This window comes from Ochotona curzoniae, unplaced genomic scaffold (assembly GCF_017591425.1).
Source record: "Ochotona curzoniae isolate NIBS_2020 unplaced genomic scaffold, NIBS_Ocur_1.0 contig_1835, whole genome shotgun sequence".
Classification (NCBI taxonomy): domain Eukaryota; kingdom Metazoa; phylum Chordata; class Mammalia; order Lagomorpha; family Ochotonidae; genus Ochotona; species Ochotona curzoniae.
Window position 1 is genome coordinate 242252 of NW_024465218.1, and position 23324 is coordinate 265575.

Consider the following 23324-nt stretch of genomic DNA (forward strand, 5'->3'; position numbering starts at 1 on the left):
TCATAGACTGGCAATCTTGAGCAGCATACAATAGTCTCAGAATTGGGGCCCTACTCAGTTCACCTCCTGTCTTAGCAGGAACAGTGGCTTTTCCTGACTGGCCTTCAACCCAAACTGATCCTTGTTGTTGCATGTTTCAGCCCAGGCAAGGTTTGTCCATACCTACATATGGCTCACATATGGCTCATTAGGGGTTTGAGACCTTGCCTAGTTCATCCCACATCTACCCTGGTCCTCCACAACAGCAGAGGGTTTTGGAGTTTGGCCTGGCTCAGTGCATTTAATCACAGTCCACATTTGTGCCAAGGGAGACTACAACTGTTTCCCGTTCAGAATGCAGCCCCCATTCCAGCTCATGTGCCCCTTGGTGGAAACCTCAACCCAGCAGGTTTTCCCTTAGCTCCCAAACCGGGCCTGTTCCCAGCCATAAATCACACACATGCCAGTGGTTGCTCTGATTTAGCTTGTTTCAGCCCCTCACCTGTCCCAACCTCTGCCTTAGACACTGTGGCTTAGCGTTCCTGGCTAATGCAGACCAGTAGGTGCAAGAGCCTAGCTCAGCATGACCAGTGCTTTCTCCTGGTCTTAGTTTCGCTGGTGGGCTAAGGTTTACTCAGTCCTGCCGGGTCTACCCTGTTCCATTGCCAATTGACACATTACGTAGCTGTTGGAGCTACTTTGCCCAGCTTGTCTGACCCCCAGGTCTGGACCACATGTTCACCAGTGGGAGATATGATTCACCAAAGGAATTTCCCAAGTTCCTCCACTTAATCCACTCCCAGACCCAGTTCTCATACATGCCATTGGGTATAGGTCAGGTTCTGGTGAGGTCTGGCCTTCCATTTGTCATTGTATGAGCTGGTGAATGTTGCAGCCCAGCCCACCCCACACCCTATTCAGGATGCACATTTGGGTGCTGCTGCCCTGAGCAGTCCAGACTGTTGTGGGTTACTTTACCTGTGATTAATGGCAGGCTCCTTGGTCACTCCTAGTTTAATCCATCAACATCCCATCTCTTGAGCTAACCAGTGGAGATAGAATTTTCACAGGGTTTGGCACACATCCCTCACAGTATCTGCCCCCTGTTATGGTTTTAGTGCTAGTTAATATAATGGACCTGCTTAATGTGGCCCTTCTCCTGCTCCTTCATCATTTCAGGTAGCAGGATATGATTCTGCTATAAAAGTCTTGAGCCATACCTTTTGCAAGGACTGGTATTTGGCAGTCAGCATTGTTCAGTGATTACAAGATTTTCAAAGGAAGAGTTATTGTCACAGAGGATCTTTATGATAACTTCATGTCCTAGCAGCATAGTGGGTTCAATATGAATCTCAGCAGAGATTCAAAGAGCCTACATCCTAGAGCCCCCAGCCAGCAGTTGGAACATGGCAAAAAATGGAGGGAGCACTGGCCGCCCAGGGACAGCTCACCAAGTGCATATGACGGCTATCGTTGGTGATTCAGGCATGAGACACCCATCCTGAGACCCACCAGCAGCCAGGAGACTACTGAAAGTTTAAAATCAAAGGCTCAAGATTTAAACTGAATGACAATAAAACCACTACCTTTGGAGAAATGCTTTCATAGTAACAGTGTTGCTAAAGCCCTGGGCTTCACTCCATTTTCAGCTATTGCCACACTCCCACTCATTGGGCATCCAAGCCCCACACAGTCACGTACAGCTGGCTTCTACAGAGGCTGAATATGTTCCCTAGTAGGGCCTTTGGGGATTTGTCTATGTGTAGGATGGGGAATGTAATCAGAGGGGTGTTGGAGAGAAGAACACAGAAAGCAAAGCTTGAACCACCTGCCTGCAATCTGCACTGGGCTAAAAGGGAACTGTCTGTCAAAATGGCTATTCCAGAATGCTGAGGCCTTAGCATTCTAGGCCATTTATGACCAGGAAGCTGCTAATTGGATGGTTGCTACAGCCACAGAACTCTTTGAGGTCACAGAGGGGCAGACAATTGAAATGATCAGTGTACCGTCACAGCCACATGGGCATAGGCAAGTGAAGCAAGAGTGAGGGCTTAGGTCATTGTCCAGCAGAGTTGCTGTGCTGTCACCTGCCTGTTGGTCCAGCTCATGCATCCCCCATGCCTGCGAGCTTCATGTCATCTGGAGCTCCACACTACCTGTGGCAGCTGGCATACAATCCTATTGGTGCCAGCGGCTTTGCCTAGCAGCTACAGTTGTTATCTTGAATAAGCTGAGATCCCATTTGGTGCTGTTTCTAATCCAGCTTCCTCTTGTAACCTGGAAAGGCAGTCAAAGATGGCCCACAATTTTGGGACCCTACACCATAGTGAGATACTCGAATGAATTTTCTGGCTACTGGCTTCAGATAGAAATAGCATCAGCCTTTACATTCAGTTGGGGAGTGAATAATTGGACACTAGATCTTTCTTCCTATCTCTTCCTCTCTTTATGTGTGATGTTCTAATAAAAAAATATTAAAAAAAAGAACAATCCTATGGGCTTCAAACAGCTACAACAGGCCCCAGACACACACTACCCCACGCCATGCCACAGCCATTTTTGACAGCTCTTTGCTACTCCAGGAATTCGAGTGTACAACATCTTCTGACATGTATCTGTCCCCCACAATTACACCTCACTGAGCAGAACACCAACTTCATCCAAGGGACAGCCCAACGAAGCATTGTGAAACCATTTGCGAGTGTCTCTCCCTGTTCTACCTAGACCATTGGGTCACCATAGAGGATCAAGGACTTCCCCTTTTGGCACAAGGCTATGGCCATCCTCTCCTTAAATGACTCTAAAAAGAATGACAATGATACCACAACCAAGAAAATCACTTTCCTAGTAACAGTGTTGCAAAAGCCCTGGGTTTCACTCTGTTTTCAGCATATTGGCAAACTCCCACTCAGAAGACAAACAAGCCCCATACACTCATGGACAGCTTGCTTACACGGAGGCTGGATTTCCTCCCTGGTAGGTCCTGTGGGGACATGTGTCAGGCTGGGTCAGTAGTGGTAGTATGGAGGGGCATTGAAGGAAAGATGACAGAAAGCAGAGCTTGAGTCACCTGCCTGCTTCCTATGCCATGACAAAAGGGGCCTTTCTGTTGCCCTGGTTTTTCTAGAATGCTGAGGCCATATTATTTGGGGCCACTTATGACCAGGCATGTGCTGATTGGACAGCTGGTACAAGCACAGAACACTTTGTGGTCACGGAGGGGCAGCCAATCCTGATGCTCCCTGTATAGGCACTGCTAAATAGACATAGGTGAGTGAAGCAAGAGTGAGCGCTGAGCTCAAGCTCCACCAAAGTTGCTGTGCTGTCACCTGCCATTTGGTCCAACTTATCCACCACCATGCCGGCGAGCTTCTTGTCATCTGGAGCTCCACACCCCCTGTGGCAGCTGGATTATAATACATGGGAATCAGACTGCTACAAAAGCCCACCCCCACACACTTGCACCACCAACACGCCCTTTTAGTGACAGCTTGCTACTACTCTAGGAAGGAAAACTACAGACCAAACTTCCTGATGAACATTGATGCTAAGTTTCTCAATGAAATCCTAGCCAATAGAACTCAAAAAAAAAAAAAATAGACCAATTATTCATCTGGATCAAGTAGGATTCATCCCTGGCATGCAGAGATGTTCAACATTCGAAAATCCAAAAACGTAATGCACCACATCCAAAAACTGAAGAACAAAAATCATATGATAATATCAAAAAACGCAGAAGAAGCTTTTGACAAAATCCAATACCACTTCATGCTAAAAACCTTAGCCAGGGCAAGCATAGAACGAACAATTCAGAACACAATCAAAGCAATATATGAAAACCCCAATGCCAGCCTCAGCCTGAATGGAGCAAAACTGGAACCCTTCCCACTGAGATCTGGAACAAGACAAGGATGTCTGCTATCTCTACTGCTATTCATCATAGTCCTGGAGGTATTCGCTGAGGCCATAAGACAAGACAAACAAATCAAAGTAATTCCAATGGGAAATGAACCAGTCAAGCTTCCACTATACGTGGATGGATGACATGATCCTTTACGTTGAAAATCCAAGAGACTCAATACAGAGACTGTTAGAACTGATACGAGAGTTTGGTTGAGTGGCAGTGTACAAAATAAACAAAAATCAACAGCCATAGTGTATGGAAACAGCCCCCAAGATAGAAGGAGATCTAACCAACGTAATACCATTCAAAGTAACAAAGAAAAGTGTGAAGTATCTAGAAATAAATCTAACCAAAATTGTAGGAGATCTTTTTGAAGAAAACTAGACATTACTTTAAAAAGAAATTGAACAAAAACTCAAAAAATGTAGTAACATGCCATGCTCTTGAATAGGTAAAATCAATATCATTAAAATATTTATAGCACCAAAAGCAATATAAATTCAATGCAATCCCAATCAAATTGCCGATAACATTCTTCATGAAACTGGAAACAATGATACAAACGTTCATCTGGAAACACAAAAAACCCACAAATAGCTAGAACGATTCTGAAGAATAGAAATTTAACAGGGGGAATCACAATTCCTGTTCTCAGGATATACTACAGTGTAGTTGTTATCAAAACAGCTTTGTACTGGCCCAAAGACAGAGAGGAAGACCAGTGGAGCAGAATAGAAGCAACAGAAGGAAACCTATGCAATTATGGCCAAATAAACTTTGACAAAAAGACAAACAACAATCCAGGATAAGGGGAAGGTCTCTTCAATAAATGCTGTTGGGACAACTGGTTCATAGCCGGCAGAAACAAAAAGATAGACCCGCATCTATCACCATGCACTAAGATCAAACATAAATGGATACAAGACCGAAAACTAAATCCAGAGACCTTCAAACTTTTGGAAGAAAATGTTGGAAATACCCTGCAAGATCTAGGAGTAGATCCTGACTTCCTAAAATGGACACCAAAAGCAATAGCAATCAAGATTAAAATAAACAAATGGGACCTCATCAAGCTAAGAAGCTGCTGCACAGCAAGGGAAACAATTACAAAGTAAAAAAGCAACTCACCGAATGGGAGATGATCTTTGCTCAATGCATAGCTGATAGAGAGCTAATCTCCAGAAAAAACAAACAAACAAACAACAAAAAAAACACACAAAGAATCCCAAAACAACCAAAATACCAAAACAAACAGGCCACTCAAGAAATGGGCATGGGAAATGGGCAGACATTTCACAAAGGATCAAACAGAAATGGCAAACAAACATGAGAAAAAGGGCTAAAACTCTCTGGCAATAACAAAAATCTAAATTAAGACATCAATGCAGTGCCACCTGAGGCCTGTAAAATTGGACAACATACAGGCAAACACCAACAACAGTTGCTGGAAAGGATATGGAGAAAAGAGAACGCTACTCCATTGTTGGTGGGACTGCAGGTTGGTACAGCCTCTATGGAAATCAGTATGGAGAACACACAAACAACTGAAAAATCTGCATACCATGTGACCCAGCAATAGCACTCCTAAAAATATATCCAAAATACCGGTTATACGAGAAACCAACATGTACCCCTATGTTCATAGCAGCACAATCAGTAATTGCAAAAACATGGAAGCAACCAAAATGCCCATCAACAGAAGACTGGATAAGAAATCTATGCTTCACCTATTCCATGGAATACTACTCAGCTCTTAAAAAAAAGAAAAAAAAAAAAAAGAAAAAGAAAAAAAAAAGAAATGCAGGGCCCAAATGGAAACTATCATGCTAAAGGAAAAGAGCCAACCCCAAAAGATTAGATACCACATGTTTGCTTTAATTTAACCTATAATTATTTTAAACCTGTAATTAATACTGTCTCAACCGGTTTGTTTTCAAAATTTTAAAAGCTACTTACTTTCAAAACCTTTTGCTAATCAGAAATGGGGCAGCAGAGTACAGAAATCTTCCGTCTCGTTAGCATGTGTGAGGAAGACGTGTATTGTAACCTATTAGGAAAATAATAAGTAACTTATTGGCAACAGATTCAAAAGAGCATTAGACAATAGTTAAACTAGAAAGATAGACAGGGGGAAACAAGAGCAACCCTAAAAACCTATTAACAGCAGGTCAAATGCACAGAGCAGGGGGGCACCCCAGAGTGGAGTACGGGGACAGGAGGAGGATTGTATCCCAACCCTGGAGACTCATGGATCCCTACCAAGGACTATCAGTACAGGCACCAAGGACTGTATCTCAACTGCCAAAGAGACCATGGGGATCTGGAAGGCTTTGGCGCCCTAAAACTCAGAGGGTAACCCCCCCCTCTTTGAATCTACCACATGCAATGAAAAAAGCCTGAATTCTAGCTCGAAGGATCCAAGGTCATTGAAACAATAGCCAGCAACCCAGAACAGTCCTCAGAATCAGAAGAACAATAAACTTCCTTCAGGACTAGGGAGGGGAGCTTTCTCTGGTCCTAAATTAGTTCCAACTTTGGGTCTCTACCCTCTCTGCAATGACCATCAGGGTCACTCCAGAGCCCCCTCCCACAAACACACACACACACACACATTTGCACACACACACATTAGAATAGATAGAGAATTACAAGGAAAGCTTTGTCATATTGGACTCACACATACCTTACTAGGTGGGACAGAAAGAGTAAGTACTCCTCAACAAGGTATTGAAGATTTCTCTACACATCCCTCCTATAACTGTTTTGCACCACAATTGTTCAAATGTCAATGGAGTGGTCACAGGTTGTGATTAAGAACTGGCATTGTTTTCAAAATACTGTTTACTCAATCCTATGTCAATTACTTCCATAACATTGTATATTGTTGCTGATGTTATGTTGGGGCTTTTAATCGGTCAGGATTTTACTCTGTTCACTCTACCTTCAGACTAGAGAAGGTATCCCCAAGAAGCCGTTGAACTTATCTGGACAATAAGATGCTGGACTCTATGCTTGCAATGAAGAAATCTCTTTATAACTTGAACTGTGGTTATGCAACAAGGTGGAGGAATCCACTATAGGGGAATAGTTATGCAAGGTTGGGGGGGTGAATTCCAGTACCTATAAAACTGTATCACATAATACAAGGTTATTAATAATAATAATATTAAAAAGAAAAGTCCTGGCGAGCGACAGATAAGTCCTTATGGCCTGGTGCAGAAAGGGGGAAGGTGGCTCAAGCTCTGCTTTCTGTGGTCTTCCCACCAACATCCCTCCAAATCTCTGACACACACAAACCATCCATGGGGGAGAGTTGTTGTAAGAGTTGGATGTCCATTGGATTTTATGCCAGCTCTCAAGGGGTTGTGGAGCTGCAGACGACTGGAGGCTGGTAGGCATGGGGGTGGATGAATTGTACCAACAGGAAGGTGACAACACAGCAACTTTTGTGGGCCATGACCTCAGCTTTCACTCTTGCATCAACAAAGCCCATTATGCTGTGCAGGTAGAGGAAGGGTCAGGACTGGCTACTGCTCTGTGACCTTACAGGGTTCTGTGTCTGTAGCAGCCATCCACTCAGCAGCAGCCTGGTCATAGTCAGCTTGAATGCTATAGCCTCAACATTCTAGAAAACCCCTTGGAACAGAGAGAGTCTTTTGGCCCGGTGCAGAAACCAGGCAGGTGGCTCAAGCTCTGATTTCTGTGCTCTTATCCCAACATGTCGCGCCCACGTGTCTTATTGTCCCGCAATAAGACGCAGATGCGAGTGAAGTCTTCTGCGGTAATCTTTATTGTGCACACCAACATGAGGAAGAGGGAAGGGGGGCCGACCCCGGCAGGCTTTCTGCTCTTATGTGCTGACTGGCCCCGCCTCCGCCGATGATAGGTCGGCGTCATGATCACACAGGGTCCTGGGCGACTGGATTCCTCAGTCCCCAGTGTTCACGTGCCGGCCACGCCGCAGCTCACTGCGCATGCGCTAGGCGCCTGCGCAGTACTGCGAAGGCTACGTGACTCTCCACCACGCACGAAGGTGTGGCTTCTCCGGCCGGCGCCATTTTAGGCACAGCATGTGGCCAGTGCATACAGATGCGGCTTGCAACACCCCTCTGCTTCTTATACAATAGAAAAAATAAGCTGGTATGGGCCTGTCTTAGGTTGTAGATTCAAGGCGCATGATCCGTCATAGGGAGGCTGCGTAGCTTGACGTAGTCCCTGTCTTAGACCGATAATTGTCTGGGTCTATCTTACCCGTCCTGGGCTACAACCACGGCGTTGTAAAGAGCAATGTCTCGACAAGGCAGTTATAAGATTGACTACCCTCTCGCGTGCAATGGATAAGTCCTGCGAGGTACAAGGGCTAGTCAGGTGCATCATGCATCATGCTCGAACTCAGTGCAATGCCATAATGACCTGAGGTGCAGGAGCCATGATGTCCATGCTCTTAACTAAGCCTGTTGAAGCATGCTCAACCATACCATCAGGGAGTCACCATTCTGCATGGCTAGTAGGGCTTGATGAATTGCCACACGATCTCGCTGAGCGCGGCGTCTCAGACGACACAGGCAAAAAGGCATAAGGCACAGCCTGCACACAAGAGCAGAATCAGCACAACCGCTCCCACCCATTCCTTAATCTGGGAAGTGCTGTTCCAAATCCAAGTGGCCAGGGTTTCAGCAACAACAGGATCCACCCATGTAGAATTAATCTGGACAATGGCAATTCTCAACTCCGACTGTAAAATATCAAATTCTCTCGTCCAATTTCCTAAAAGATAAGAAGAAAGCTGGCAAGAAAGATTAGCAGCCGTTGAAACATTTTGAAAAGGAATATAAGTAACACATAAACCTTGACACTAAAATTCTCAGGAGACGTTTGAAAACAAAGCGTGTCCTGTACGGGGAATAAAAAATTACGCACATTCTCCTTAATATCATCATAAGGGAGAAAAGGCAAATCCAAAGAAGAAAAAATCAAGGAAACACTCGGGCTGAGTGGGCGACCGGTAAGGGTCGTGGAAAAACACTCAAAACTCCTCATCGTGGCTCAGCAATCACGGTCCTCACAAGCGCCATACAGACCATTAGTTGTACCATCAGCCGTGTTTGCACTGGATGGGGCACCATTGTCCTGTGGAATTGTAGGAGGAGTTTCTGATTGCGGGTCTGCATGAATCTTCCCCAAGTCAGATCCTGGTGTAAGCACTCCAGCGGTTGCAGAAACGTCAGAAGGTGGTGATGGACAGGAACGAGTCAATCGAGCTGGAACCCAAACCGGAACTGGGGCGTCCTGTGGAAACACACAAATGGCTCCTCGAGCCTGCCTAATAACTGGGTCTGGGCCCTTCCATTTGGACTCCAGAACATCCTTCCACTTGACCCAAGATTGCTCCTGTGCCGTGTTGAGGGAATGACGATCTGCAGCACTGAGGCCTTGCTCATCCAGCTGTAAAAAATTGATGGTGAAAAGAGCCAGGGCTAGAGTGGCCCGAGGGCTCTGACTGGGGAGACCAAGTGATTCCCAGGTGGTTTTTTGTTTTTGTAACAATTCCTTAATAGAGGGATGAGCACGATCGATTATCCCCTGACTTTGTGTATTATAAGGAATGCCAGTCACTAATTTGACACTCATTTTCTGCATTACACGTGCCACAAAATCAGCAAAGGGCTCATCCGGCTCCTGCTTAACCTGTGTAATGCCCAGTTTCTCTTGCCATTTAAGTGAAAGGGCCTTCCATGCCTTTATAGCTGTAGTAGAGATCTGGGTATACACTGGCCATGGATAGCTATTTTGATCATCAGAGTATTGGCCTTGTCCGGAAAGCATATTATAAGTCCATGACAAAGCTTCACCGCCGCGCTGTTGATTTGTGCGGGCGGTCTCAGCCAAAAGCTCTTGCCATAGGCCCTTCCAATTTAGATATGATCCCATATTAGGCAGAAAGGCCTTCACCACAAATTGCCAATCAGAGGGAGTCATATTCATTCCCCCCATACGTTCTAACAGGGACAAAGTGTATTTGGCATGAAGACTATATTGTTTTACAGACATGGCCAATTCTTGCACTAATGATGCATCTACCTGTCTGTAAACTCTTTCCCTTTCTTCTTCTAAGACGGGGAACATATTTTGAAGTTCCCGGCACGTGGCTGCATTGATGAAGGAAGAGCCAGCACCACAACTCATGGGCGAAGCAGATGGCTTCACAGCAGGAGGAGCCATTAGTGAAATGGCTCCAGAGTCCTGAGGCCATGGGCCGAGCGTGGACGACGCAGTAGCACCGCCATTCTCTTTCTTCTCCTTTTCTGATCCTCCTCTGTTTCCTGCGGGTTGTTTGTGTCCTAAGCGCCTATTCTGCTTGTACCCTTCCTCCGCGTCGGACATCTCCGAACTTGATGAGGAAGATCCTGCTTTCAGTTTCACCCTTATTATTTGCTTCAAACCGGTTCTCCTCTCCCGCTCTGTTTATGAGAGACTATCCTGGGCAGACTGAAGGGCTTTGTCACTCTCTCTGACTGCTCCCTTACGGGGGGCATAAACCATCTGCAAAAATTTCACCAGAGAGACCTGTGCGCCCATGTCTATAACCAGAAGCGGTGGCTCATATACCTCCGATTTATGCTCCTAGTCACCCGAAAGTTCTCCCTCTCAGAGCTCCTTACCTGTCTTTTGGCCGCAGTTCTGACTTCGTCCCGTTCAAAACGGGAGGCCCCCTCCAGGTCCCGGGTTTTGGCACCAGTTGTCGCCCCACGTGTCTTATTGTCCCGCAATAAGACGCAGATGCGAGTGAAGTCTTCTGCGGTAATCTTTATTGTGCACACCAACATGAGGAAGAGGGAAGGGGGGCCGACCCCGGCAGGCTTTCTGCTCTTATGTGCTGACTGGCCCCGCCTCCGCCGATGATAGGTCGGCGTCATGATCACACAGGGTCCTGGGCGACTGGATTCCTCAGTCCCCAGTGTTCACGTGCCGGCCATGCCGCAGCTCACTGCGCATCCGCTAGGCGCCTGCGCATTAATGCGAAGGCTACGTGACTCTCCACCACGCACGAAGGTGTGGCTTCTCCGGCTGGCGCCATTTTAGGCAAAGCATGTGGCCAGTGCATACAGATGCGGCTTGCAACACCAACACCCCTCTGCTTCTTAGCCCTAAAATCATACACACAACCCCCACAGGTCCTATCAGGGAGGAGTGCAGCCTATGTGGGAGCCAGCTGTCCATGAGTGAATGGGGCTTGGGTGTCTTCCGAGTGGAAGTGTGCCAATAATGTGAAAATTTCGGGAAGCCCAGAGCTTTTGAAACACTGTTACTAGGAAAGTGTTTCTCCCAGGTTGTGGTCTTATTGTCATTCTCTTAGATTGATGTACAGAGGATGACCATAGCCCTGGCCCACAATGAAGAGTCTTTTAGCCATTACTGAGAGAAAATTCTTCTGGGTAGCACAGGGAGGAATCAACAAAAATGGTTTGACACAGCGTTGGGACTGTCCCATATATGAAGTAGGCACACTGAGCAGCCAGTTCAACTAGGAGGGACAGAAGCTCTGGTGAATCTGGGAATCATGTTGTAGCAAGCAGTTGCCAATGCGGTGTATGTGTGTTTGGGAGGGATGGCTGTGCCATTCTATTAGTTTCGCATCTATAGGATTGTAAGCCAGCTGCCACATGTGGTGTGTAGCTCCAGATGGCAGGATGCTCTCAGCATGGGGGTAGATGAGTTGAACCAATAGGCAAGTCACAGCACAGCAAATTTATTGGACTGTGACCTCAGCCCTCAATCTTGCTTCACTTACCTAAGCCCATGCGACTGTAACTATATAGGGACCATTAAAATTGGCTGCTTCTACATGAACTCACAGGGCTCTGTGGCTGTACCAGCTGTTCTAACAAGAGCAGCATGGACATAAGCAGAGGAGAATACTAAGGCCTCATCATTCTGGAAAAGCCATGGCGACAGGCAGGCCACTTTTGACATGGTGCAGAAAGTGGGCGGGTGGCTCAAGCTCTGCTTTCAGTTTTCTTCCCCTCAACTACCATCCGCCCCAACAAACGCACATCCCCATAAGCCCTAACAGGAGGATGTCCAGACTCTGTGAAATCCAGCTGCCCGTTAGTGTATAGGGCTTTGGGATCTAATGAGTTGGAGTGTGCTAATATAAAGGAAAAGAAGTGCAACATTGGTACTATGAAACTGGTTTCATTGTCATGCTCTTTAGAGTCACGTAGGCAGAAAATGGCTATAGTTCTGTGCCACAATGAACAATCTTTGACCCACTCTGAAGACCAGATTCTGCTAGGTTAATCAGAGACCAATGAGAAAGGTTTGACACTGCGTTGGGGCTGTCCAATGCATTATGAAAAAGGTGCACTTATTAGCACGGTTGAACCATGCAGTTTGACAAATGCATGTCAAAAGCTGAAGTGGGCACGCTGCACAGAGAGTTCAATAAAGAGGGAGAGAAGCTGTGGTGAATCTGGGATTCATGGAGTAGCAGGCAATTGCCAATGGGGTGTATATGTGTTTGGGAGGGATGGCTGCGCCGTAATAGTAGTTTCGCATCTATAGGATTATAAGCCAACTGCCACAGGTGGTGTGGAGCTCCAGATGACAGGAAGCTCTCAGGCATGGGGGTGGAGGAGTTGGACGATCAGGCAGGTGACAGCACAAGTTTGGTGGGCCCTACCTCAGCCCTCAATCTTGCTTCAGTCACCTAAACTCATGCGGCTGTAAAACTAGAGGAAGCATTCCGATTGGCTGCCCTTCCATGACCTCACAGGACTCTGTGTTCATACCAGCAATCCAATCATGAGCTGCCTGTTCATAAAATAGCCTGGAATGCTACAATCTCAGCATTCTGGAAAAGCCATGGCTGCAACAGACCCTTTTGGGCTAATGCAAAAAGCGGGCAGGTGGCTCAAATTCTGCTTTCTGTGGTCTTACCACAAAATGCCGCTCCTGCCCCGTTCACCATCCCTTTCTCACACAGACTCACAAACATTGCCACAGGCCCTATGAGGGAGTATGTTCAGCCTTCTTGGAATCCAAGAGCCCATGTGTATATGGAGCTTAAGGCACTAGTGAGTGGAAGTGTGCTAATATGCTGAAAATGACAAATCCAGTACTTTTGCAACACTGATACTAGGAATATGTTTCTTCTGGGTTGTGATTTCTTTGGGATTCTGTTTAGAGTCATGTATGCAGAGGATGACCATAGGTTTGTGTCACAACAAACACTTCTTGAGCCACTACAGAGACCACTTTTGTCTAGATAGCACAGGGACCCACAATAATAGTTTGACCATATGTAGAAGTGGTTCCTTGTGTGAAGTGGATGCCATGCCCAATGAGGTCCAACTATGGGGTACACATCCATGTAAAAGCTGTCTTCCATCTTGGATTCCTGAGGTAGCAAGTAGTTGCCAAAAAATGTGTGAAGGGGGTAACTGGTGTGTGTGTAGGGTGGAGCATTGTAGCAGTGTGACAGCCATAGGATTATAACCAACTGCCCCAAGTGGTGTGGAGCTCCAGATGACAGGGAGCTCACAGGCATGGGGGGGGGAGGATGAATTGGACCAACTGGCACGTGACAGCACAGCAACTTTTGTCAACTATGACCTCAGCCTTCACTCTTGCTTCACTCGCCTAAGCCCATGTGGAATTCCAGTCCTGGAAGCATCCCGATTGGCTGCCTCTCTATGACCTACAGGGATCTATGGCTTTCCCAGCCATCCACTCAGCACCACCTGATTATAAGCAGCCGGGAATGCTATGGCCTGAGCATTCTGGAAAAGCCATGGTGACGGACAGGCCATTTTTGGCCTGGTGAAGAAATCTGGCAGGAGGCTCAAGATCTGCTTTCTGCAGTCTTTCCGCAAACTACTCTCATCCATAGCCCTGGCCCTGGCCATTCCTTCCCCTCTCTCACCAACACACACACACATTCCACGGGCACTACAGTGAGGATCTCTTACCTCAACGGACTCCAGCTGTCCGTGACTCTATGGTTCTTGGGTATCTAACCAGTGGGACAATGCCCATATGCTGAAAATGGAGTGAAGCCCAGGACTTTTGCAACAATTTTATTGGGAAAACATTTCACCTGTGTTGTGGTTTCATTGTCATTCTCTTTAGAGTAACATACGAAGAGGATGGCCATAGCCCTGTGCCACAATGAACAGTACATGAGCCACTCTGAAGACCTCATTCAGCTATATAGAACAGGGATCCACAAGAATGGTATGCCACAGTGTTCAGGCAATCCATTTTATGAAGTCGGTGCCCTGCCCAGTGAGGTCCAACTATAGGGGACAGCTCTATGTCAGAAGCTGTAGTGCATCTTGGATTCTTGTTGTAGCGAGCAACTGCCAAAGAAGTGCATTGGCAGGGTGTTCTGTGTGCATGCCTGTGTGGTGAGCCATTGCAGCAATTTGGCGAATATAGTATCGTAAGCCAGCTGTCACATGTGGTGTGGAGCTCCAGATGACACGAAGCTCTCAGGCATGGGGGTAGAGGAGTTGGACCAACAGGCAGGAGAAAGCACAGCAACTTTGGTGGACAATGACCTCAGCCTTCATGTAGTCTCATGTAGCTGTACCAATATAGAGAACATCAAAATTGTTGGCCCCTCTGTGACCTCACAGGGCTCTGTGGTCGGAACAGCCATCCAATCAGCAGCCACCTGGTCATAAGCCTCCCAGAATGCTATGGCTTCTTTATTCTGGAAAAATCATGGTAACAGAAAGGCAATTTTTGGCCTGGTGCTGAAAGCCTCCAGGCGGCTTAAGTTCTGCTTCCTGTGGTCTCCTTCAAATTGCCATTCAGCCCCTTTCCAGCATCCATTTCCCACACACACACACATATCTCCACAGGCTCTACGAGGTAGGATGCCATAACTGTTGACTCCAGCTGCTCATGAGTGTATGGGGTATGAGGTCTACTGAGTGGAAGTGTGCTAATACACTGAAAACAGAGTGAAGACCAGGGCTTTTGCAACACTGTTACTATGAAAATGTTTCACACATGTTGTGGTTTCATTGTCATTTTCTTTAGAGTCATGTAGTCAGAGGATGGCCATAATCCTGTGCCACAACTGACAGTCCTTGAGCCACTACAAAGACCATAGTCATATAGATAGAACAGGGGAGGGCCCAGAGGAATGGTTTGAAACTGCATGGGGAAGGTCCCTTGTTTAAATCAAATCACCATTCAGCTCTTTTCCAGCACTTGTTTAAAGTGTGCACCCTGCTTAGTGAGGTCCAACTATGGGAGACAGATCCCTGTCAGAAGCTGTGGTGCATCTTGGTTTCTGGGGTTGCCAAAAAGTGCGTGGCAGTTGGCACATGGTCTGTGTGTGTGTGTGGTGGATCATTGTAACAGTGTGATAGACATATGATTGTAAGCCAGCTGTCACAGGTGGTGTGAGTTCCAGATGACAGGAAGCTCCCAGGCATGGGGTTGGATGAGTTGGACCAAGAGGCAGGTGACATTATAGCACGTTTGGTGGACTGTGACCTCAACCCTCACTCTTGCTTCACTCACCCATGCCCATGTGGCTGTCCAGGTATAGGCAGCATCACATTTGGCTCCCTATCCATGACCCAGCAGGGCTCTTTGTTCATATCAGCCATCCAATTAGCAGCTGCCTGGGCATAGGTGGCCTGGAATGCTACAGCCTTAGCAATCTGGAAAAGCCATGGCTACAGACAGGCCCCTTTTAGGCTAATGTGAAAAGTAGGCAGGTGTCTCAAGCTCTGCTTTCTGTGGTCTTCCACACAACACACCTCCGACCCCGTTTTTGCCAAGCCTTCACCTCCCAAAACACACACATCTCAACAGTACCTACCAGGGAGCAAGTCCAGCCACTGTGAAAGCCAGCTGTCTGTGAGTGTATGTGGCTTGGGTGTCTACTGATTGAGAGTGTGCCAATATGCTAGCAATGTCATGTAGTCCTGGGATTTGCAACACTGTTACTAGGTAATCATTGCACCCAGGTTGTGGTTTATTGTCTTTCTCGCTTAGAGTTCCATAGATAGAGAATGGCCATAGCCCTGTGCCACAAGAGAGAGTCCTTGATCCTCTGTGAAGACCACATTTGTCTAGGTAGAACAGGGAGAGACCCACGTGATTGGTTTGACAACGCATTGGGGTGGTTTCTTATATGAAGTGTGTGCCCTGATCAGCGAGTTCCAACTATGGGGCACAGGTCCATGTCTGAAGCTTTAGTGCATTTCAGATTCCTGGGATTGAAAGCAGCTGCCAAAGAAGGGCATGGCAGTTGATGTGGGTGTTCATGTGTGTGGAGAGAGCCATTGTAGCTGCAAGTTGGTGGACCATGACCTCAGCTCTCTCTCTTGATTCACTTATGTAAGTCCATTCGGCTGTCCAGGTACAGGCAGCATCATATTTGTTTGCCTCTCCATGATGAAACAGGGCTCTGTGGCTGTAACCAACTGCCAATCAGCAGCTGCCTTGTCATATGTGGACCGGCATGTTGTGGCTTCAGCAGTGCAGAAAAGCCATGGTGATGTAATGGCCACTTTTGGCCTGGTGCAGAAATCGGGCCAGTGTCTCAAGCTCTGCTTTCTGTGGTCCTCAGCACAACGCCTCTCTGTCCCAACCCCTGCCAAACCTCCCCCTCCCCCACACAGACACACATACACACGGTCTACCACAGTGGATCTACAGCCACCATGGGAGCCACCTGCCTAGCATTGTATGAGGCTTGGGTGTCTACCAAGTTGGGATGTGACAATATACTGGAAACAATTAAGCTGGGTGTTAAGCTGCAAGCTTTTGCAACACTGTTAATTAAAATTTGTTTCCCCTGGTTGTGGTTTCATTGTCATTCTCTTTAGAGTCACATAGGCAGAGGATGGACGTAACCCTCTGCACAATGGACAGTCCTTGAGCCACTCTGCAGACCACATTCATCTAGGTAGAACAGGGACCCAAGAGAATGGTTTGACACAGTTAAAGTGGTCCTTTTATGAAGTGGACGCTCTGCTCAGTGAGTTCTAACTATGGGTAACATGTCTATGTCATAAGCTGTGGTGCATCTTGGATTTCTGGAGTAGTAAGCAGCTGCCAAAGAAGTGCATGGCAGGTGATGTGGTTGTGTGTGTGTGGTGGTTGGCTATTTTATCAGTTTAACACCCATAACTTTGTAAGCCTACTCCCCTAGGTTGTTTAAAATATTGGGGGCACTCACAATATCCTGTCCTGTGTTTGGCCCTTTGCCTTGATTGGCGTGCCTTAGTGATCTTTAAGCTGACTGTATAGGATTGATATATATATGCCAGGGCTTTGGGGGTGGGAGGATTCGGCTTCTGCCAAACGGAATTAATGGACATAATGGTTTTCACAGAAGGTCTGACTAAAACACCTCTGAGACGCTTTCCAGTGTTGAGTGATTTCTTCCATAAGAAGGGAGAGCCCAATAATTGGTGCTGTAACTCAGATACATGTCAGCTGGTGAGCACCAAGAAGATAAGCAGCTGAACAGATCGATCAGAGAGTCTCTTACAGTGGGAATTAGTTTACAACTGAGCCTTTTGCTCAGGAAGCCACAATAGGTGGGGACGTTAACCTCGAGTTCATGGTTTAGCAACCAGTCAATTTCATGGTTTAGCGAACAGTCAAGTTTGTGATTAGTGAGGAGTCAAGTTTGTGGGTTAGCGAAGAGCAAATGTGTTAGAAATATGGGCAATTTAACGTCATCAATGCAGGAAGAAGCTTCCTTAAAAGGAGGAGATAGCAGTGAAGAATACTCATACTCAGGCAGTCTGGTGGGGACCTCTGGCGAGGATATTGATGAGCTCGTGCAGAAATTCGAGACTGCCATAATGTAATCAGAAAGGTTTATCTGGTAGCCAGCTCCCCCTGCAGGAGACCCCCCCGACTCACGCAAACTGTGCTGCCCTTGCCGTGCCAGGAGAGAAACGGTGCCCTTCCCTCACCTCATGGTGCAAGTTCATGTCACAATTTTGCAGAGGCAGGCCAAGTATTTCCAGTTAGAGGATAGAACACAAAATCCCCCAGTTCGCTTCTGGGTCTCACTTGATTTCAAGTTAATTAAAGATTTAAAGACCGCAGTTGATTCCTGTAGTATTCATGCCCTCTTCACCCTCACGGTGCTGAAACAGATAGCAGGCTTGGCATTGGCCCCTGATGAATGAAAAAATTAGCTAAAGCCACCCTGTCCCCTGGACTGTATTTGGTCTGGCACTCAGCCTGCTGAGATTTAGCACTAGACACCACTCATCGTAATGCCCAAGCAGGGAATCCTGTATGGGATGTAGACTTACTCCTTGGGGAGGGTGTTCGAGTGGGACAGGAAAACCAAATAGATTGTCCCAAGCCTGTTTATGCCCAGATAGACACCATAGGGTGCAACGTTTGGAGGGCCCTTCATAGCAAAGATGATCTGCACTTATCCACATCTAAAGCTATTTATGTATGTGTACAAGCTCCATTTATGTTTATTGCTTTTACGAGTGCTAATGTTACCTTTTTGAACTGCTCTGCAGTTAAGTGAGCCCTTAACCAGAGTTGAAATGGCTCAAGCACTGAGGTGCTGGTGCGCATTCCACAGCTTATTCCCATGCCCATTCAGATGAAAGAAAGTGACCTTCAGGTTCTTATAATTTGAGTTAGGAACAAAGATCCCATATATTAGCCATAAATAGCACAAAGTATAGTTTGCCACGATAGAGCAATGGACAAATTGGATACTAAAGGGTCTTTTTCCGTTGCATGCCAATGGGCTGGTATAGTAGGCCTGAGCCTTATCTTTTGATTTTCATCCTTTGGGGTCTGCAGACACTTCATCTGTGACTGAGGTCACAGTCCACCAAATTTGCTGTGCTGTTGGTCCAACTCATCCACCTTCATGGATGCGGCGTTCCTGTCATCTGTGGCTGCTGGCTTACAATGCTGTTTGCTTCAAACTGCTACAACACCCCTGTGCTCCCCCATACCTCCTTCTACACGCTTCTTGCTACCACAGGACTCCAAGATGCATGGCAGCTTATGCCATGTATCTGTCCCCCATTGTTGGCCCTGGCTGAGCAGGGTGCTCACTTCATACCAGAGACAGCCCCAATGTTGTGTTACGCTGGAGTCCAGCTCAGGCAAGTTCAGAGCTCAGGAAGGGTGTGTGGAGATTGTGATAAAGAAAGACACAGACACAGCCATTTGGTGCATTCTCACAACAGCTCAAGGAAAAGCTGTGCTCATAGCTTCTGTACAAGTAACTGATTATTCTATTTTTACTTCAAGTCTAACGGGGCAGGTACAGACATTTGATTATTCCTTCTGCACTTCAAGGCTAAGCAGGTGTCCCTAAAGAAAATTCTGCAAAATAATGTATCCACATTCTTCAAAGCAAACCATTATTTATTCTTCAACTGTAGCCATGGAGTAACAGGCAGGACTTCAAGGCCAAGGCACATGAGATTAGCTGCTAATTAGTAGTACATTTCTACCACATTTCTATTTCTATAATTTACCCATTATTTAATGTTAAAAAAGTTTACAAGGGAAAAACCTAAAATCTAAATCAGAAACTTCAAATGTTAAATCCCCTCACAAATATAGACTCCTACAACCCCACAAACAATAAAGCATTTTTCATTAATAAGAGCATCTTAATTCCTCTAGCTAAAAATTATAAAAGCAGCTAAAACAATTACATTTTCTATGTTCCAAAACATTGCAAAGAGAGGCGAGCCTTTGCGATAACAATGAATATATTTATTGCTATAGCAGTTTCAGCAATCACTTCTATTACATCCATTACTTTGTAAATTTCTTATTAAGCCATTTAGCAGAAGGCATGCTATCTGTCTGGTTCCAAGTTCAGGGCAATCAGTATGTACATAAAAAGGTTTCCAGAAATATCATGGGTTTAATTGTACTCCTGTGTGCATATACTGGCCTAATCAACAAAACATTATCAATAACATTAACCCTCAAGTTCAGCTGTTTCTCTAAAATTTCATGCCTACACGCACACAGCACAGATCGCAGCAGTGTGAAACCATTCTTGTGGGTCTCTCCCTGTTCTACCTAGATGATTGTGGTCTCCATAGAGGATCAAGGACTCTCCCTTGTATCACAGGGCTATGGCCATCCTCTCTCTACATGACTCTAAAAAGAATGACAATGAAAGTACAAACCAGGATAAATGCTTTCCTAGTAACAGTGTTGCAAAACTACTGGGCTTCACTCTGTTTTCAGCATATTGGCAAACTCCCACTCAGAAGACAAACAAGCCCCATACACTCATGGACAGCTTGCTTACACGGAGGCTGGATTTCCTCCCTGGTAGGTCCTGTGGGGATATGTGTCAGGGTGGGAGGGTCAGTAGCGGTAGTATGGAGGGGCACTGAAGGAAAGATGACAGAAAGCAGAGCTTGAGTCACCTGCCTGCTTCCTATGCCATGACAAAAGGGGCCTTTCTGTTGCCCTGGTTTTTCTAGAATGCTGAGGCCATATTATTTGGGGCCACTTATGACCAGGCATGTGCTGATTGGACAGCTGGTACAAGCACAGAACACTTTGTGGTCACGGAGGGGCAGCCAATCCGGATGCTCCCTGTATAGGCACTGCTAAATAGACATAGGTGAGTGAAGCAAGAGTGAGCGCTGAGCTCAAGCTCCACCAAAGTTGCTGTGCTGTCACCTGCCATTTGGTCCAACTTATCCACCACCATGCCGGCGAGCTTCTTGTCATCTGGAGCTCCACACCCCCTGTGGCAGCTGGGTTATAATACATGGGAATCAGACTGCTACAAAAGCCCACCCCCACACACTTGCACCACCAACACGCCCTTTTAGTGACAGCTTGCTACTACTCTAGGAATTGAGATGCAGGACAGTGTCTGGAATGTATGGCAGCCCATAGTTGGACATCACTGAACAGGGCGACAACTTCATACAAGGGACAGCCCCAACGATGTGTCAAAGCATTACTCTGGGTCCTTGTTCTACCTAGATGAATGTGGTCTCCATAGTGGTTCTAAGACTGTCCGTTGTATCACAGGGCTATGGTCATCCTCTGTCGATGTGCCTCTAAACTGAATGATGGGAACGGGAAAAAGGTGGCTGACATCTAAGAGCTGATAAAAGGTGGAGCATGGAGAGAGCAGGACACATCCAGCATAGGAACAAACCAGGACACAGAATTGCAGGGAGAGGAGTGGGACGGTCACTGGACTTCACTGAAGTAAGAATATCAACAGAGCTTGGAGGGACAGCCAGAAAAAGAACAAAAGAAAAGGCAGCACGTTGTGCAAAACTTAGTGAGCTGTGGTCTCAGGCAGGGGGAATGTCCATGTAGTCTCAGCCTATCCAGGGAAGACAAAGGCAGCTACAAAAACAAGTCCCCACACGAGCTGGAGCCACAAACCACTGGAGTCCTGTAAACCTTTAAATGTGGCTACAGGTTTGAACATAGGGTCCATCAACCTCTGCAGAGGTTGTGGACAAGCAGGGAAGGGGGTCCGTCAACCTCTGCAGAGGTTGAGGACAAGCAGGGATGGGGGTTCCAGCAGCACACATTTCAACAGGTCAGCACTATTGAGAAAGTGCGAGGGGGCTGGAACCTTGCTCTTGGGCTGGGTCTCAGAATCTCAATTCCAAACTTTGGTTTAGTGACAGAATTTTCTGCTGTGCTCAGCCTGAGCAGGTGAGGCCTGAGAGGTGGGGCACCACACCACAGAATCTGCCAACCCAGAAAGAGGTGTAGGTTAAGTACAGACACAGATGAGTACCTTACAACTGGGGCGCATCTTTGAGAGAGTACAACAAGGAGCGGAGCCTCACTAGGTCCAGGCCGCTGAGATTTCCTAACCCAGCTAGGGGCTATGGAATCCGAGCAGCAGGCAGATGGAAGCTCCAGCGGAACACCCTGCTCTGCTCAGCTCCAACTCCAGAGGTGGGGCGGCACTGCTCCACACAGTCAGACAATGAGGACCAATGCACAGGATAGCTGGCTTGGAGGGACATGACAGTGTGTCAGTGCCTTTGAGAGAGTGTAACAGGGAGCCTCACAAGGCCAGGGCACACAGAGCTTTCCTAACCCAGCTAGGGGCTGTGGATTTTGAGCATCAGGTAGCTGGAAGCTCAGGTGCAACCCCCTGATGTGCTCAGCTCCTTTCCCACAGGTGGGGCACTACACAACAGAGTCAACTGATCAGGACAGAGGTGTGGGCTAACAGAAAGATGACAATGTATCTCACAGTGGGGCAGTGCCTTTGAGAAAGTGCAACAGGAAGAGTAGCCTCACATTAGGGCCTGGGCCACAGAGCTTTCTGACGCAGCTCAACAGAGTCTGCTGACCAGGGTGGAGACGCAGGCAAGCGAGCCACAGCAGCATGTTTCCCAGCAGTGGAGCACATTTGTGAGAGTGTAGTAGGCTGTGGAACCTCAAGCTCTATATCCACCCAGAGCAAAGACAAGAAGCCCAAATCTACAAAGTCTCTCATCCACACTCTATCCCTGTTGGTATATGTAAGAAAAAACCTAAACAACTAGGTGCAGCAGAACCGGGTTGCAGAGATATAATCTCAGAGGCTTATGAAACAACCCAACACCCACCCCACCATCACCTGCTGTCCCCAATACAGCAAGAAGAATTAAACATCTAACATACCTTTCAGCATTAGCTGGATCATACCACCTACAGGCTACAGAACTGAGGGCAGCGGCCGAGGACAAGCAAGTTAGAGGCTAAAATCCCAAAATGACAAGATGTAGGGAGCCTGCATCCCATACCCTAGACGGATGGCAACGGACTGCTGCTTCCTCCTGTGCTAGAAAAAACAAGCCACAGCAAGTCTGCTGTGATTGGCCCAGGGATGCTTGGATGGCGTGTGGACAGCGCGTGATGTGTGATGATTGGCCTGCCCGCTGCATGCACAGGTGACCTCTACGTCGATTTCCCTGGTTATCCAATATATAAGGGAGCCAGAGAACCGGGGAGGGGTAGAGAGCACGCCTCAGAGGGATAGAGCGCGCCTTGCGATGGCGTAGCTGCTGCGTGGCTGCATGGCTGCTGTGCTGGTTTTGTTGTGTCTTCTCCACAATAAAGATTCTGCAAAGACAACAAGTGTCCGGGTTTGACTTGCTGGCCAAGGGACCCTGACATCTGGTGCTGTTACTGGGATCGGAACTACAGGTAAGCCGTAGCTGGGAATAAGAGCCCAGGGAGTCACAGAAGCGGGGAATGCAAAACAGAGCTGAGCAAGGACTCAGGGAGCTTGGAAGCGGGGAGATTGAAAAGGAGCTGAGCAGAATCAGGGAGCTGCCTTGAGAGGGAAGCATATGCTAGGTACGCTGGATGGCAACAAGAGTAAGCTCACCAGAAGTGGTAACAATATGGGGAATTCAAATTCTTCAGTACACATGCAGTGTTTACTGCAGAACCTACTGAAGAAGAATAG

At 47.0% G+C, this 23324-nt stretch overlaps 1 long non-coding RNA gene across 1 annotated transcript; it reads right to left on the reverse strand.

The window, feature by feature from the left end:
* Positions 1-4553: 4553 nt before the first annotated feature.
* LOC121148877 lies at positions 4554-19074 on the reverse strand. The gene is made up of 3 exons (XR_005882597.1): positions 19064-19074; positions 15705-15710; positions 4554-4635 (listed from the first exon to the last, which is right to left on the reverse strand). It is a non-coding gene; the product is annotated as an uncharacterized LOC121148877 (long non-coding RNA).
* Positions 19075-23324: the final 4250 nt, after the last annotated feature.